The sequence below is a fragment of the Anser anser genome (assembly GCF_964211835.1).
Source record: "Anser anser genome assembly, chromosome: 1".
Classification (NCBI taxonomy): domain Eukaryota; kingdom Metazoa; phylum Chordata; class Aves; order Anseriformes; family Anatidae; genus Anser; species Anser anser.
In genome coordinates this window covers 113,406,368-113,422,797 of record NC_139720.1, presented here as the reverse complement: position 1 = coordinate 113,422,797, position 16,430 = coordinate 113,406,368, and the positions used below count along the sequence as shown (strand labels likewise).

The window sequence follows — 16,430 nt, the reverse complement described above, 5'->3', positions numbered from 1 at the left end:
AGCTGCAGGAGGGTTACCACAGCTGGTAGGGGGACGTTCTGGATTCACTAGGCTGCTGTAAACGGGAAGTTGCTGGTTCTTAGGTGAAAAGACAGCACTCGAACACATGGCTCCCAGCAAACCCTGAGCTCAGCCACAATACCCTCTGGCCTCTCATGGAAAGAAGTTACCATCACTCGGTTAATAGGTGGCATCTTGACTTTATAGGAGGAGGCAGCTGCCGACCTTAGCTGAAGTGTAATCTGGAGAAGAACTTCCCAGCCTAGCAGAGCACCTTGAGGCTGACAAGCCCTGGGTCTAAGTAGAAGACAGAAGGTGCAGAAGACAGCAAGAAAAGGAAACAATGGTACTGTGTAAGAAAATGTGAAGTAAAACAAAAGAAGGCATTGGCATCATGGTCACTTCAGTCCTAAGTATTTGAACTACAAAATTTGTCATTTTGGAGATTAACAGACTCCTAGACCAAGCCATGAGAAAATCACACAGTAATAGAAATATATGGGGTGGGTGGGAAGCAGAGTAATGGAAGAGAGCAGCATGTCTTGCTGTTTGAGCCGAAATCCTTACGACTGTTCCAGTACAAATACCTTTCATCTTACTACATAAAAGCTCTTGAATTAGACCTTAAAGAAACAAGTATCCTTCTGGACAAAATGTCCAGCATGCAGCTAGATAAATACATGATACAGTGGGTGAACAATTGGTAGACAGTTTGAGCTCAAAGTGTTATATTAAATGGTGGCCAGTCACTAGTGGGGTTCTGCAGGGCTCCATTTTAGGGCCAGTGCTCTTCAATGCTTTCATAAATGACCTGGATACAGGACTCAAATGTATACTAAGTTTGCAGATGATACTAAATTAGGAGGAGCTATTGACTCCCTTAAGAGCAGAGGCCTTCCGGAGAGATCTTGACAGACTAGAGGGCTGGGCAATCACCAACGTGAAATTTAACAAGTGCTGGATTTTGCACCTGGGACAGGGCAGAACGCTTAAAAACAGGATACATAGCATTTCCATGTCTTTTCAAAGCCAGCTAATTTACCAAATCTTAATGATCTGACCGCTTATAATAGTAATACGAGGCATGCACAATGTTTCAGACCTTCAGAGTGTTCTATCGGCATAAATTAATGACTTCTCACCAACACTAATGTGAGATAGGTACATATTTACACAAATAGGGTAACCAAGACCCCACTCAGAGTATATTTATAGTGACCAATTTACATTCAGACGTGTTAGACTGCATTCTTGCCTGATGACAGTTTTTAGATGTGGCACAATTTACAAGTCATTGAACTACAGACATACTGTTGTGGCATTGCTTCAAATATTTCCAAGTATTTACCCCAACAATTCTGGAAGGAGGAAGCTAGGGTTATCCACCAAAGAACTTGAATCAGCACACAGATGCCTTGCATATAGAAAAAGCTTTTGCATACAAGAAAGCTTTTGATAAAGTGAGAGCTATTTTTAATATCCACAGATGGGCCTCATCCCTTTCCTAGAGGCAAATAATGATAGAGGTGGACTGGGGGACTAACAGAAACTAGTGGCACTCTTCTTTGTAAATTAGTTTTAAAAATGACAAGAAATCATTAGAAAGTAAAGGGGTTCAAAGTCCATCCCCTCTTTGTACCTATGTTTCTTAATGTCTTCCCTGTTTCTGTTTAACTTGCCACTTTTCTGCGACAGTGGCTGTCTCTTTCATTGTGCTTTTACCCAAAGGAAGGGTAAAAGCCTTAAAAGAGACTCTGAATTAGTGCCGGCCATCTGGTCTACAGGTCCATAGCAGCATTTGAACTGCTTACAAGGGATCTGGGAAAAGTGACTGAGAACAGCTATCAGTATGCTTATGCTATGTTTCACCTCTGTTAAAAAAAATTGTCAGTGTCCACTGTCAGAAAATGCTTGACAACACAGCTGTAAATGAGGTAATGAAATCTATCAAAATATCAGCTGACCTACTAAAGGACACAAGATCTCCTCACAGACTTTGCTTCTCACACCACAAACAAAATTACTATGAAAAAAATGTTTCCTGGTACCTGCTGAGTTATGGATTTCTAAAACACCAAAAGCAGAAGGTGAAAGAGGTTACCCTAGGGTGATCTGAACATCTCTACCCTAATTAGAAGACAGGGACAAACAAACCTGAAAGATGCACGTATCAACCACACATGGCATGACAGCTCCTTGTAACTCAGAATTTGACTGTTTTTCACCTCTGCTGGAAGGAATTCCCCCTGAGATCCTAAAATACATCCACGGCACACCTCCATACCCCATCACTTTCAGAGTCTTCACTTGATTGCACACACTTCCTGTCACTTCTGGCCCAGAAAAGAGGACAGAAACTAATTCATTTGCAGGATCTGTTTTGTATTGTTTGCTCTTGATTTGTTTGGCATGCAGAGGGCAGTATTTTCAAAAAGCCTCCGTGACACTACAACTGTTCTCTAATGAAATGTCAGTGGGAACTTTACCACTGACTTCATTGGGAACAGCCTTAGGTCAATGCTAGGCTCTTTCTGGAAAAAAAAAAATAACCCAGCAAAACCAACAAAAAGCCCTCAGTCTTTTTTTTTTTTTTTTTTAAACGATGTCTTGTGACTCTATTACAGAGTTATGCCAGTCCAAGGGAGGCAGAAAAAGAATGTTCTGAGACAAAATGCAGAATCTCCTCTAAATATCAAACACAGAAAGCAGCTAGTGACTTGCCATTTTTAACAGTGTATAATCAGCAGGAAACTGTCACAGATGTCCTACATTCTCCAAACAATGTTTCAGTTTCTCTTTCCCTTCCAATCTTTTCCAAGAGTCCCCCTCACCAGCTTTCTCTTCAGTCCTCTGCTAGGTTTCCCTGGGGTCTTTGTTTCCTTTTAACCACACCCTATTACATATATCCCCTTTAATACATCTAGGTCTCCTTTCCCCTTTCTCACTTTCCTTCATACCATCACCTTAACCTTGACAGTATTAATTCAGGTTACTTCAATTTTTCATCTCAGCGTAAGCATGTAATTGTGTTTAAATACCTGTACTATCCTCATCTGTATGAATAATAGTTTTCATTTCTACAGTAGTCCAACAAGGATGAAATAATTTCCAACTAATGCCCATTGGTGTTAAACCCACAAAACCACAAAAAGCCTTTCCCAAAATGAATACCACTTCCAAATAATTTTTGGAGAGAAAATAGATGATTCCATTGATAGAACCTGGATTCCCTGTAATGCTTTCTTACACTTGCTATAGGCCCAATCCAAAGCTCATTCAGAATTAGTGGAAGTTTTCCATCACCATCAAAGGAGTTAGGATTGCATTATATCTTGTTACAAGAAAATTTTTGTTTTCTCCTACATGAACAGTCTTGTTCTCACTAACTCCTACATATTTGTACAGGGTGTTGTATCCTCACAAGGGGTGTTACACGGTAACAAGAAGAATTTTAGACATCAAATATACCTTCCTTAAAGCCCATTTATTGTTTTTGGAAAGTGCTCAGTTCCTTCAATTGTTTTCCTGTCAATAAACGTTCACTGATGAATATGTTCTCCATGCTGGTGACAGATTTCACCTTTAGTGCAGACAAACAGAAAGGTGGTGAGACCATGCAAACTCAACTGCTGCTACGCTTTATGCTAGCATGAATGAAAGGCATTTTGATAAGTGCCACAGTGTTCACTCCTGGCACCGAACAGCTCAGTAGCTGAGATCGTATGCAAACCAGCTGCTCTTCCAGGTGACATGTTCATTGTCCCTATAGGAACACTCTGCATCCAAATCCCACACAAACATGCTGCTGGGAACAAAGCTGGCTTGTCTCCATAAAACATTCACAGTATTGGAACAGGAAGCTGATGCATTGTGTGCTATATTTTTTCCTTTACATTCCAGAGAAAAACATTAGAAAAGAAGGAAGATGTGAGCCATTAAGTCTACAGCGCAACCACGTTGCAGTCAAGAACTGAGAACAAGAGCTGATCACCAGCTTCTTCAAGACCTGACAGTACAGAGGAAAAAAAATAATAAAAGATCAACGGCTATGGATTGAGTCTTCATGGCCAGACCTCCATCTGCTACGTGTTTGGGCTACTCCAGTAAAATCAGGCCAGGCTATACGTTTCTTATGTCCAGGCTCACTCCCAGTCATTTTAGTGATTAACAAAGCACACAGGCCACCACTTTCCTGGAGACCTAAAGTTGCCAGATACCTGAATCCGTCTGCAAATCCTGGACTGAATATGTTCAATGAGAGCAGAAAATGACTCTCTGCTTTTTATGCACACTATCCGTTTTAATAAAGAGAGTTCCTACAAAAGAATCCCCCTGTGTCACCAAAGAAAATCCATATATGCCTCTTCTAAGGTGACGTTGTTCATGAATGGCACCTGTGTGCAGCCAGGGTTTTCTGCCTGTTACAAAGAGCTCCTAAGCTACATATATTAAAAAGCAGTTTAAAAGCAAGAAAACAGCTTGAAAGGAGTGAAGGCTTAAACAGAACACTATCTAAAGAATCACTCATGCCAGCTCAACAGCTTTTATTACTCCTGCGTCTGCTTTCTTGCAGACTCAGAGGAGTAGAAGATATGGATAATGGCCACTCATAGCTTATATTTTGCCCTCAATCAAAAAACTTCTCTATCTGTTTTCCATTTTTCACCAAACAGCCAAGCTCCTTATGTGCTTGCTGAAGGCAACTGCCCACTTCTTACAGAAACCCTAAAAATAAGACGCAGTGGTGATGCAGTCATACATAAACAATAGCTTGTTTTACAGAAGAACTGCTCGTTATATACTGTTTATAAACCAATCCCAGACGTCTTTTCTTACACATACATCTGCATATAGTCATCAGTTTTGGCAAGGACAGCACAGAGCATGGTAAATCAGAGGCTCACAGACTATCTTACTGAAATTTATAATTGCAGAGGGCTTTGACATGGCTTTGACTGATAAAAAGACCAAAGTAATGTTCCTGATATATACGAAGTTTCATCCATTTTGAAGCATGCCAACTAGACTCCTGGGCTCTGCAGTCTCTCTCTTCAAAGGAGGTGTCTTCAACCTGCTCACCAATGTGAGCATAGCATACTGCTATTGTCGCAGCCAAGCTTCGGTTGCAGAAGCCCAGGGAGGAGAATCTGAAAGGGAATAATGAAGTGACTTCACAGGTTTTCCTGGGACACTCTTCCACTAGAGAAGCACTATGTAAGAAAGCAGAAAGAGCACTGATTACAGCTCTAACATTGCCATTAGACAACAAGGCAGATGAAAGATGACATTACCAAACATGATGCCACAAGAATAAGAGAGAAAGACAACTCTCCATCAGAACAGCGTGGATAAGTATATCACATGTAGCAGGGAGTAAGGCTCAATGTATGGGTTGAACAGATAGGATCAGCACACTGAACACAATATTCCCTATATTTTTTGTTGACAGAAAGTTATTAGGCACGTTGACATGTAGTGTAAGGCCAGGAAAAGGGTGTTGCAGCACTTTGTGAGGTGGAATAGTGGGAAATGGACTAGCAGATACTGGCCTCACAAAAAAAATCCAGTATGGTCATATTATCCATGTGTAAGTGTCCATCTCTTGTCCTCCTTTCATAATTTTTTCATCCAATGACTACATTCAGCCACAACTGGCAGGCAAACAGGCATCTGAAAGATAGAAAATTCCTACACTGTTCATGCAAATAGAGGGCAGGCAGAAGACTGAGACCCTGGAAGATCATTTGCCTTGACCACACCATCCACTGTCTGCAGTATGAATTCACCTTTTATTAAACCTCACACGAGAAAGAAAGAGGCCATATATGTGATCCAATGGCCTAAGAGCTTCCATCAGATACTGCATCTTCCTAAATACCAAAGTCAGCCTTTGGATTCAAACCCAACAGAAAGCAGGATACAGAAGTTCAAAAATTCATGGCATAGGATAGCAATGTCTGTACATTAAGGATGGTTCACATTAAAGATGGCTTTATTCACATTTTCCTGAACCTCTCTACGCCTGAATGCCCTTCTTCCACCTAGAAATTCTTCCTATTTTAGGACATTTTGGGACATTTTTAGAACTTCCTATGTTTGTCTGGATTTCTGGGCCTCTGGAAGATGCAGTGAGACCTGGATAGCAAAGCTGACAGACTTTTGCATATCACAGATACCCTCACTATATGGGCACACTCCACTGTACAGCAAAGGTACCTGATCAGTACCTTGTGCAGGACACGTATCTGGCAGGTAGACCCCATTTTTCTGACCCATATTGGAGATGCCTGAACAACTGTTTAATAGCTTGTCTTCACACACAGTAAAAGTCCCACATGTTCTGAAAACGTTGGCTTTGTCAAGCATGCGCAGAACATCCTGTGCATCCTGTACTTCCATGGGCTAATTCTGAAACCACAATATCCATATTACTACACACAGAAAACCTCAGGAGCAAATATGTGAGAACTAAACATGTCTGGCAAAGAGACTCTGGAAGATTTTTACTTAATCTGGAAAAAAAGTAGAGACTTAATCAACAGATGAGTAGAGGCTGAAAGTGATGAAGGCAGAGAGAAGGTGGATAGGAGGCCTCTAGGAGTTGTGATGAGGACATTAAGAGTCTGGGCCCAGCGATACCAAAGGTGAGGTGGCTCAGAGCCGTTCATGAGGAGACGCAGAATCACAGAATGGTTTGGGTTGGAAGGGACATTAAAGACCACCCAGTTCCACCCCCTGCCATGGGCAGGGACACCTCCCACCAGAGCAGGTTGCCCAAAGCCCCATCCAGCCTGGCCTTGAACACCTCCAGGGATGGGGCATCCACAGCTTCTCTGGGCAACCTGTGCCAGTGCCTCAACACCCCCAAGTAAAGAATTTCTTCCTTATATCTAAGGATCAGCAACACAGGCAGAGAATTATTTGGGGCAGACAGATCTGGCCTACTGCCTGTTCTCCATTACCTCCAGTGAAAAAGTTTTATGCATCAATACAGCAATAAGGCATAATCAAAACAGGGCGATGTGATATAAGCAACCTCTGTAAGCCTTTTAAATAAAAGATTTGAGTTGCAGGGCCTCACAGAGCCTACTCACCACTCTGCTGGCATTACCACCTAGCAGCAGCATTCCCAGCCACCACCAGGCAAGCAAGCAAGCAAACAAACAAACAGCTGCCATGTTCTTTGCATTGTAGATGAACTCAGAAGAAAATACAGCTGCAATTAGTTGGCACGCAGCTGTTGAATTAAATCTTTTACTGCCCAGCTAGTAGAGCACAGAATTGTGGTTTATGCTGGATTCGAAGCAAGGGGCACCAAAGAAAGGGTTAACCCTACACCTGTGTGCATGTTCATAATGTGTATTTTTTCCTGAACACATTATTAGTCTGTTAGCTCATTTAGAGACCATAATGAAGTCATTATGATGCCACCAGTATATTTTGCCAGAAAGCTGGCAATCTTTAATCTGCTTCCTCTACAGCATCTCACAAAGGAAGGGAGAAACCAAAACACTGATTTCAACTAACAATGCATTTATGTGTAGTGCTGGGTCCCAGCACATGCTGAGAAGAAAATTCTTTTGTTTATTCCCCCCTCCTTCTGACAGGCTTTACACAACAAGCAGGGCACAGAAGATTCCTCAGTGCAGCAAAAAGCCACTCCACCTTTTACATGCTTTTCATTTTCTCTGCACCTTCCTTTGACCTTTCCTTCAGATGAGGCAACCAAAGATTAAGTTGAAAATTCTTTGAAAAAAGACATGGGTAATGAGTTGCTGTGCACATATGCAATCCCCATAACTGCATGCTGCCGGACTCATGCCTTCTTGGAGAGACAACAATATACACTTAGCAGAGATTCGTAGAGTAAGTGTGCTATGAAACAATGGTTGGCATGTCAACAAAGAGGATTTTCTATAGGAGTCAGGGGCAGGTAGGAGACGTGGGTGAGGACAGAGACAAAGAGGAGCCAATCCACCCCAGGCCAGTTTCACACTCACCAGGGTATGTGCATTTACAAACAGGGGGTAAAAAATACTTTTGTCTATCCCTGCTCTTGTTCCCCTATTAAACAAACCCCACTGATGTTTTAAGCTCGCATGGATAGCATTCAAGGCAGGTGTCCATGAGAGCTAAACAAGCTGAGTTTTCCCAGTTAGCGATGGGAAAGAGCTGAGCTACATCTATCCAGCCTGCCACGCATGAGGTAACATAAGTCTTGTATAAAAAACAGAGAGGTGAGTAGGTTGGGAAGCTGAATCTAAGGGCAGAGAGCTACTATGAGTGTTGTCTTTTCTAAGGGCCCAATCCAAATTCCAGTCAAGCCTCTCACTACTTTCATCACCTGAAAAGATATTTTAGGTGGGAGGTAATTTTACTCTTACCAACAAAATGCTGAAAAACACCAATTCAATGACTTTGTCAGAGTTAATTGCCAGGTGTTCAAGTCTCTTGTTTTCTGCTCACTATCAAGTCCTCCTGAAACTCCAATTCAAACTGCTTTCCTCAGACAACAGTAACTGAGTTACTAGATGATACCTCACAGCTGTAATTTCTCACAAAAGCTCCCATCAGCCGCATCCAATGGCTGACAACAACACAGCAATGTTAGCATAAAGCTGGGGCACCAGCGTACCTGACACTGCCATCCTGTTTCAAGTGGCAAATGCCTGCAGTGCAGCTGATACCTTCCTGTGACGGAAGCCTGCAAACCACCATTTCGAGACAATATCGTAGTGCTAAAGCACTGGCAGCACAGCTGAATGCCAGCAGGGCTACTTGCTTTTGGTAGATGGTGCACAGCTGCCAGCAGCTTGCCGGCACGCCACAGCGATCTGAGCATCCCCTCCCAGCACACTGCTGCATCATGGCCCTGAATTATGACTCTTTTGCTCTCCTCCAGTGCATTGATGGTGCACTGGTGAGAGACTTATCAGTGGGTCCTAAACACTGATAAAAATGAAGATGCATGCTCATGCTGAGGGAGCAGAAAGCACTGAGGGGCCAGGGGGGCACTGTGAGCAAGTGCAGATTGAAAGAGGAAGAGGCAATGAGTATACTGTGGGTTGCTTTTCAACAAAGCAAATTATTTATTTTCTCTAAATTTATATGTGCCACAAACTGCACAGCTAGGGGACTGTGCTCAGATAAGACGAAGAAGAATAGACTTGGAGTTAAAACATGTGAGCAGAACCAGACTGACTCTTGCAAGTGGCTCTGACCACTCAGCTCACTGGTGGGACCTTTGGGTGGGCTACTTGAAGCTATAGCCTCCCAGATAAAAGGGCACTCCAGTGTGGAGGAAAGGAGAAAGCCAAGGATGGGGGCATGTTCATCCTTGATCACTTGGGACACTCAGCACAGTGTGTGCGTGCTGTTCATATGGCAAAACCCTGGCATTTTGCCACTCCCTGTGGTCACATCTAGCTCTGAGAGGCCCTGACAGCTTGTGGGCTCCCCCACGCTGAGACTCCAGTGCCTGGGCATACAGGCTCCTCACAGAGAGCCTGGGGACAATTAGATGGCTCTGGGAGGTGGTCTTGAAAGCAAATTAACTGAGACTCAGAGGAACAGAGCTAAGTGCCTGGGCCCAAGCAACCGAGCAAAACATGAGCAGGACATCTGCACCCCCACCCTAGATGTTTTCTGTGCTGTGTGCTTTGAACATGGTCCCAGAGCCACTGACCAATACTGGAACTGCCAACGTGAGGCAAAGAGGCCTCATCACCCACTCTGTGCTTAACAGCAGGGAGTGCTGAACTTAGCACTTACATGCGAGACGTAAGCAGTAGATCCATCCGGTGCACCCTGAAGTGATAGAGATACGCCACACATTTTCCAAGGAGTCAGTGCAGGAGGAAAAACAAAACAAAAACACGATTTTAACTAATAACACAAGGAGCTCTTGTGCTGATTTATCTTATGATCATACAAAACAGGGTAGCACCTTTTGGCTGTCAAGGCTGACAACCAAGCAGCTGGAAGCTCTCAGGAAAACTCAAAACCTGCCAAATCAGCGTTTTCAGATGGGAATAGAAAGGGGGCATATCCAGGTTGGAAAAACAAAGCACAAATAATAGCAGATGTATGACAGCCCTTTGGAGTACTGAAACTGGGACTCCTAGTGAGGAGCTTTGGCTTTGGCTGAGGAGCTGAGCTGCCCTGAGCCACAGCATAGGAGAGACGCACAGCACCCTGGTGCATGTACAATGGTCAGACAGTGGTGGAGTGCTGGCTCTCTAGTTACCAGAACCAAAGGAATAGATTTAGGTGCCTGAAGATCAGGAACATCCTCCAGGCTGAATTCCCTGTAGTTATCTCAGCCCACAGTTCTGGGGAACCATTTCAACACTATTCACTCCCATGCCCCCGGCAGCACCCGCAAATGACACTACCTGCCATGGATTTTACCAGCAGTCAGACACCCAAATACTGAAGTGATACAATCAGCAGTCAAACGGGAAGAGTCTTAAAAGTGCAGGGAAATGAAGACAGACCTCCTGAGGCCCAGGTTGATCCCCTTAATCCTAAATCAGCTTTCTGCTATTTATATATATTCATTACATTAATTATTATTTCCTAGCGCTACTGATTAACAATAAAATTTGCACCAATTTCTTTCTAATCCTGTTAACCATGAAGCAGGTTGTTACTATAAACACTTCTAAGTGCACTTACTTTTAATTTTATATAAGCTATGTATATATCCTATAGTATGAATATATCCAATGTATATTAGACTTTAATTTTATATCTATACACATCCCTTTCATTCAAGATCATGTGAGTGCATGACTTAGCCAAATGTCTTAGTTACTGCGTCATCTGTAACATTTCTAATGCTAGTATCTCCTAGGCTTGATGCCAGATGAGTATATGTGTACTCTGTATATGTGTACTCATTCAGTAGCACAAACATACAGGAAAGAGTTATCTGTACACCAAGACCGTGTATGTTGAAAAGATCAAACTTCAGTCTTCTCCTGCGGCAAACTTGGCTAAGAATACTCTACATTTAAAAAGAAATCAAAAATGCTGCTTGAAGAATTACTGAAATGTCAAGCAGCATATGAAAGGACTCTGTTTTCATGTCATCTCCATGCCCTAACTCTTTTCACATCCCTCAGGATTATCATTTTTAAAATTGTATTTAAAAAAAAAAAAAAGCTCAGTCATCCTAAGTGGATAATTTAAATGCCAAGTTCCTGCCTGGATTCACATTTTCTAGCTCAGTATTAAATCATTGAAAACAGATTGAATGGGGTGCCTTGTTTGGCAAGCATTGCTGTTCACCTACCAACAGAACTCCAGTGTGGTCCTCTTCTGCAGGCATTTACCCATTGCCTTGACAGAGACTACTCAGGAGAGGAAGAACTTTTCAGGCCTGCTGCGTATCCTTTTGTCTCATCCTGCTATTAAATCTCTCTGGAAAAGAAAAATCAGCATTCTGGAAGCTGATACTGTAGAAAATTCTGTGGTCCTTTGGACCCCATAAGTGCCAATTCATGTTTTGCTTACAGAAGCAAGAAAATGGCTTTTTCCTCTCAAATAACATAATAATTGCTTTCTCCTTTTTGTGCACAGGACATTAAACAGTTGGACTTGTTTGTCGTACAAGATCAAATTAAAGAGAGCATGACAAGTTAGTGTGTGTCTTCTCTAAAGAATAAGAAAGAACTGGTGCTTACGTTCTTGCCAGCTCCACCCACTTGTCTACCCTGGAAGGTCCAAGTGCCATTTCCAAAGGTGAGGACACCCTGAAAGGTCCAAGTGCCATTTCCCAAGGTGAGGGCAGCTCACAGGTGCTCTCCAGTCCTGGGAATGGAGACGCGATTTGCCTCACCGCTAACCACAGCTAACCATGGCCACGCATTTCAAGGGTGGAAAAGTACTCCACCAGCATTCCTGCATCTCCCTGTTCCCACGTCTCTGCGCGTCCTCCCACACCACACTCCCTGCAAGCTGGATCCACTTGTAGTTTCCTCTGTTTGGAATTGGAAAGCAAATATTCCCCTTGGTCTGCTCCCAGCATAACCACTACCAGCTCCAAAGTCCTAGTTAACTTCTGCTGCTCTGTCGAAGCAGGATGTTCTTCCAAACATGCAGCAGCTGATCCAGGGGGTACAGCATATCCTGCTGAAGAGGAGAAAAACAGACGCCAGACTTTCAGCTGCATCAATAGAGGTAGTTGTGGTTGCAATGCCATTGCAAGCCCTCCAGGTTTAAGCATTTCCACAGCAGGTTCGTAGTGCCTGGGCAAGCCTCAGCACCTTGAAGAACCAAGGCTAGCTGCACACTGAAGTCCAGCAGCATCCCAGCTCCATGCCCTTTTTATTTGGAGCTCCACAAGGAGCTTCCCAGCACTCTGACCTGCTGCCCCATCCTTCTCCCAGGAAGACTTTTATGACCTGCCCCAGATGTGGGAAAGGAGAAAGGGTGGAGGGAAACAGCAATGGCGAAGAACAGAGCGGGTATTAATATCCTCGGTGATGTCTGCACTTTATTTTCCCTTTTAATTTACAGCCTGGCACTTCAGCTGCAGTTACTGTTTCCCAGATTGCACCTGGTTTGGGAGTTAAAAAAGAATATACTTTTTGTTTGTATTGGCCCGTAGGTCAGACTTGCTTGCTCCAAAGTTTGTACTAGTTATGTATGTACATGTGAGTTTAATAAAGATTGTTGTCTGTTTAAGCTCTGTTGTTGTCTACTCAATTGTAGGGAAGTGGGAGGCTGTCACTATGCCAGAATTTTTCTTATTGAAGTCTAACAAAACAGTGAGCAATCTAGACAAACCAATAATATAGCACCCTGTGTCCCCAAACCAGCACGCACTAAGAGCTTCATTAAAATTGATCTTGAATTCAGCAAGTAAATCAACACTCACCCAAGACAATACATTAAATTAATCAGGCACAAAATACCCCATACAGATCAGCAGGCCAAATGTTTTTCAAAAATAAGTACAACTGCAACTTTCAGTTCCTGGTCCATATCAAAGTACCGTGATGTTTCACCACAAAGCAGCACATATAATTAGCAATCAATTACTCATTAAAATTGCCCCATGAAGCAAGCATGTGAGCACACAGAACATCTCTAATTCCCTTTGGCTCACTGGGCTCTGGCCTGATTTCATTATAAAAGCACTTCTGGGGTGTGCGAGAAGGCAAAAGAATTGGTCCGGGCCCAGGGCCCACTTCCTTGGCTGGGAGACTTTGTGGTGGGCACAGCCAGCCATGGCCACGAGCGCTGGCTCCCTTAATGCTCCTGGGGGCTAAGCCCTCTCTCCTGCCAGCCTCTACCATCGGCGAAACTGCCTCTTCTGCACAGGCCTCAGATTTCCTAGGTGCAGCTAGGAAATGTCATCTTAGAAAGAGAGGATGAAATGATGGCCATTAAGCTGGCCCAGCCTACCGGTGCCTGTGTCACTGGGATAAGGCCCACCTCCTCCTGGCTGGTAGATGCCCAATCTCCCAGACCTCAGTGCCATCCACACCACCATATAGCCCCACAGCAGCATTGCCCAGCAAATCCTCCCCCACAAGGAAGGGGATTAGTGCATTTGCAACCCTTTGAAGGGCAAGCGAGGGCACCTATGCCACTTGAGAGCCCTATCCCCTGCCATTATTTCCAGTATGCTCCTTCTCCTGCCTGCTGGTACATGACCCTCAATCAGCATCCCTCATGGGCAGCCTAACACTTGATTTTCCAACACCAGGTGGGGTATCCATATTTCTAATGTAAGATTTCCAGAACAGCCCCACGCTACATACCCTACTCCTGTGGTGTCCATGGCTTTTATCAGCGAAGGGATCCTCCAGGTGGGGAAACCCCAGGAAAAAAAACAACAGCTTCTCATAATCCCTGCAGAAATGAATTAACTGACACACACAGGGGCTGTAAAACACGCACACATAAAATAGCCTGATCGCTACAAAAACAAACAGTGTTCCTCAGGGATTAAGTGTACTGTAAGGACCCATTTCTGAGAAATTACACCAGAAAATGAATCGATAACTATGAATTAAGACTGTGGACATCCTTCTTTACAAAACATGTAGTCTTAAGAAGTGTTGCTGCTCTTTAGCACGGCCCATCAAGTGGGGGTGACAAGGGTTCACCTGCTACTGGGGGCTGAACTTGTGGGTTTGGAGTCGCTGCAGGCAGCTTTGCAGAGCACTGGGCTGTGCAGGTGAGCCCCAAGGTGCCAGGAAGCCTGCCCAGACCAAGGGCTGGTAACGTGGGTTGAAACACAGCCGCCCAGGGAGCATTCAGGAAAAGGAACTCAGCCAGATGACTCATGGTCTTGTTTTATGCCACTGGCGTTCAGATAGACACCAAAAGAAAAAAAAAAAAAAGAAAGAAAAAAAAAAGAAATATATTGGCACCTCATTTGCTAGGAGAACAGCCTAGAAATATTTATGATTAAAAGGAGTGATTGAGCAGTGACATTCAGTGTTTCCATTTTTCAACAATTTCTGTTGTTTTTTTTTTCTCCTTTTTTTCTTTGTGGTCTTTGTAAAAACACCAGAATAATAGCAATTTATTAAGAACTGGCATTCACTCAAAATAGTTTCCCTTAATGTGAATGCTCTTACTGACATTGTAAAATTTATTTACAGTTTCTCTTTTTTCTTCTGTTCATTGTTTGGATGTACCATAGGACACCAATAAAAAAGGTTATTTATGCTAAACAGATGTACTGTGAAAAGCCAGATGCAACATGGATGATAACCAGCAGCTGGGCAGGCCCTAGCAGATAAGCTGCCTTTGACTATGGGTTTCTTTCATGCCCACCGTTTTTACAGCAGCTTCTCTGTCACTTACACGGAGGTGCTTAAGACAGAAGTCTAAGTCCCCATTGACTTCCAAAGTCTAAGGAATAAATAAAGTGAGCATCACATCCAAAGTGCTGTGCTTTCTGAACCTCCCCACGCCTCCTAATGCCTTTCCCATTTGGGAAAAAGAAAAAAAAAAGTGTTTAATACAAAGCAACATGAACACCCTAAGATAGTCTACGGAAAGCTGAAGTGCTGGATTTACCTCAGACATATTCATCTCCAGAGCTGGTCCCTCTGGGCCAGATGGAGAGTGTCCTGACACTGCCTAATGCTTGTAGACAAAGCAAACACATCATTTTTTCCTATTCAGAAATGGTGAGACAAACACAAACAGCTTTCTCACATCAAGATGCACTCCTGCGGTGCCTCAGGTGGACGCAGGCCCACACTACAGTGCTTAAGATCAAGCAAGGGACAAACACATGAAACCACACAGTGCTCAGGGCTGCCAGACACCAGCTCCCTGTGCAGTTGGTGAAGAAGGATGCAGGAGGCATGCTACAGGTGTGCTGCACTGGCTTCACAATTTCTTCTCCCCTTTGACCGCCTTGGGAGCCGTGGCCTGGAGAGTAGGTGGTCTGAACCACGCATCACTCTCTCAGCCAAAGACATCAAAGTAGGCAAGCAGGATACAGCTGGATACTCCTACTTTCTCCTGAATATGAGTGGTTCCTCTGGCTCTCCCCACAATTCATTCCATTGACATTGTTCAGTTCTCATCCTATAAAGCATTCATTTAACTTAGAGGGGAAGAAAAAGTCAATTAAAAGGAAAAAAAAAAAAAAGAAGTGCAACAATGAATTTTTAACATATTGTCCCAAACAGAAAGCTGGACCAGGTGCAGGCTCATGATTAGGATCAAGTGGTGGGAAGAGATCCAAAGCGTTCAGCTGAGCTGATTGCAGAGGCCTGGCTTTGAAGGCAGTATACAATAAAGCAACTCATTAATAGCCGGACTTTCACCTTCTTGGCAATAGATGAGTCATGCATTTGAGAAGGTCAGTGCCTTGGATTTTAAGAATGGAAGAGAAGATCAGGATCATTTAGTCTGTGTTACACAGGACATAGAATTTTCTTTCTGCATTAAGATACCATGAGGCTAACGCTAGTCTTGCATACTAGTGATTTAGTACTAGCACTTCTGCATGATCTGGCCAGAAGGGAGCCACTGACCCAACCTACAGCTAAGTGTACAACCTCAGTAACAACAGTACTTTTGCTAAGATCTGGGTATTTGTTGCTTTTCTTATGTTTCTCACTTTTTTCAAATGCGGCCAAGCTTTCCAGTTCGTAAAAGAGATTCCATAAGAGCAATCTGATCCCTTGTTTACAGGATAGTCCCTGTCTTTACATTATCCCTAAAGCCTCAGATCAGCAAAGCAATTAACCTTCTCAGAAATGCTCTCAAAAGCACAAGTAGTCTCACTCTTTTTCAGCACATCACTTGCTGTCAAAGCATCAACAAAACAGGAGAAACAGTTCTTTACCGTTCGAGGTAATTTGAGCCTATTAGGGGAGCAGCCACAAGAACATTTTGACTGCTGTTTTCAAAGCACAGGGAAGCAACTGCTTCATTGCATGGTTGGACCA

General features: G+C 43.5%; 1 protein-coding gene across 7 annotated transcripts in view; it reads right to left on the bottom strand.

The window, feature by feature from the left end:
• KCNE2 (potassium voltage-gated channel subfamily E regulatory subunit 2) overlaps positions 1–16,430 on the bottom strand; it is a 112,405-nt gene that overhangs the window by 44,547 nt on the left and 51,428 nt on the right. Inside the window, exons 1-2 of one of the 7 annotated variants that reach the window (XM_083818219.1) lie at positions 11,688–11,937; positions 11,297–11,424 (exon numbers count right to left, since the gene is read on the bottom strand). The exons of 5 other annotated variants lie outside the window; for them this stretch is intronic. The gene's annotated coding sequence lies outside the window, so the exon portion shown is untranslated. Of the gene's footprint in view, positions 1–11,296; positions 11,425–11,687; positions 11,938–16,430 lie in introns of those variants that run through there. One more of the 7 variants, XM_083818217.1, reaches the window with a different exon arrangement.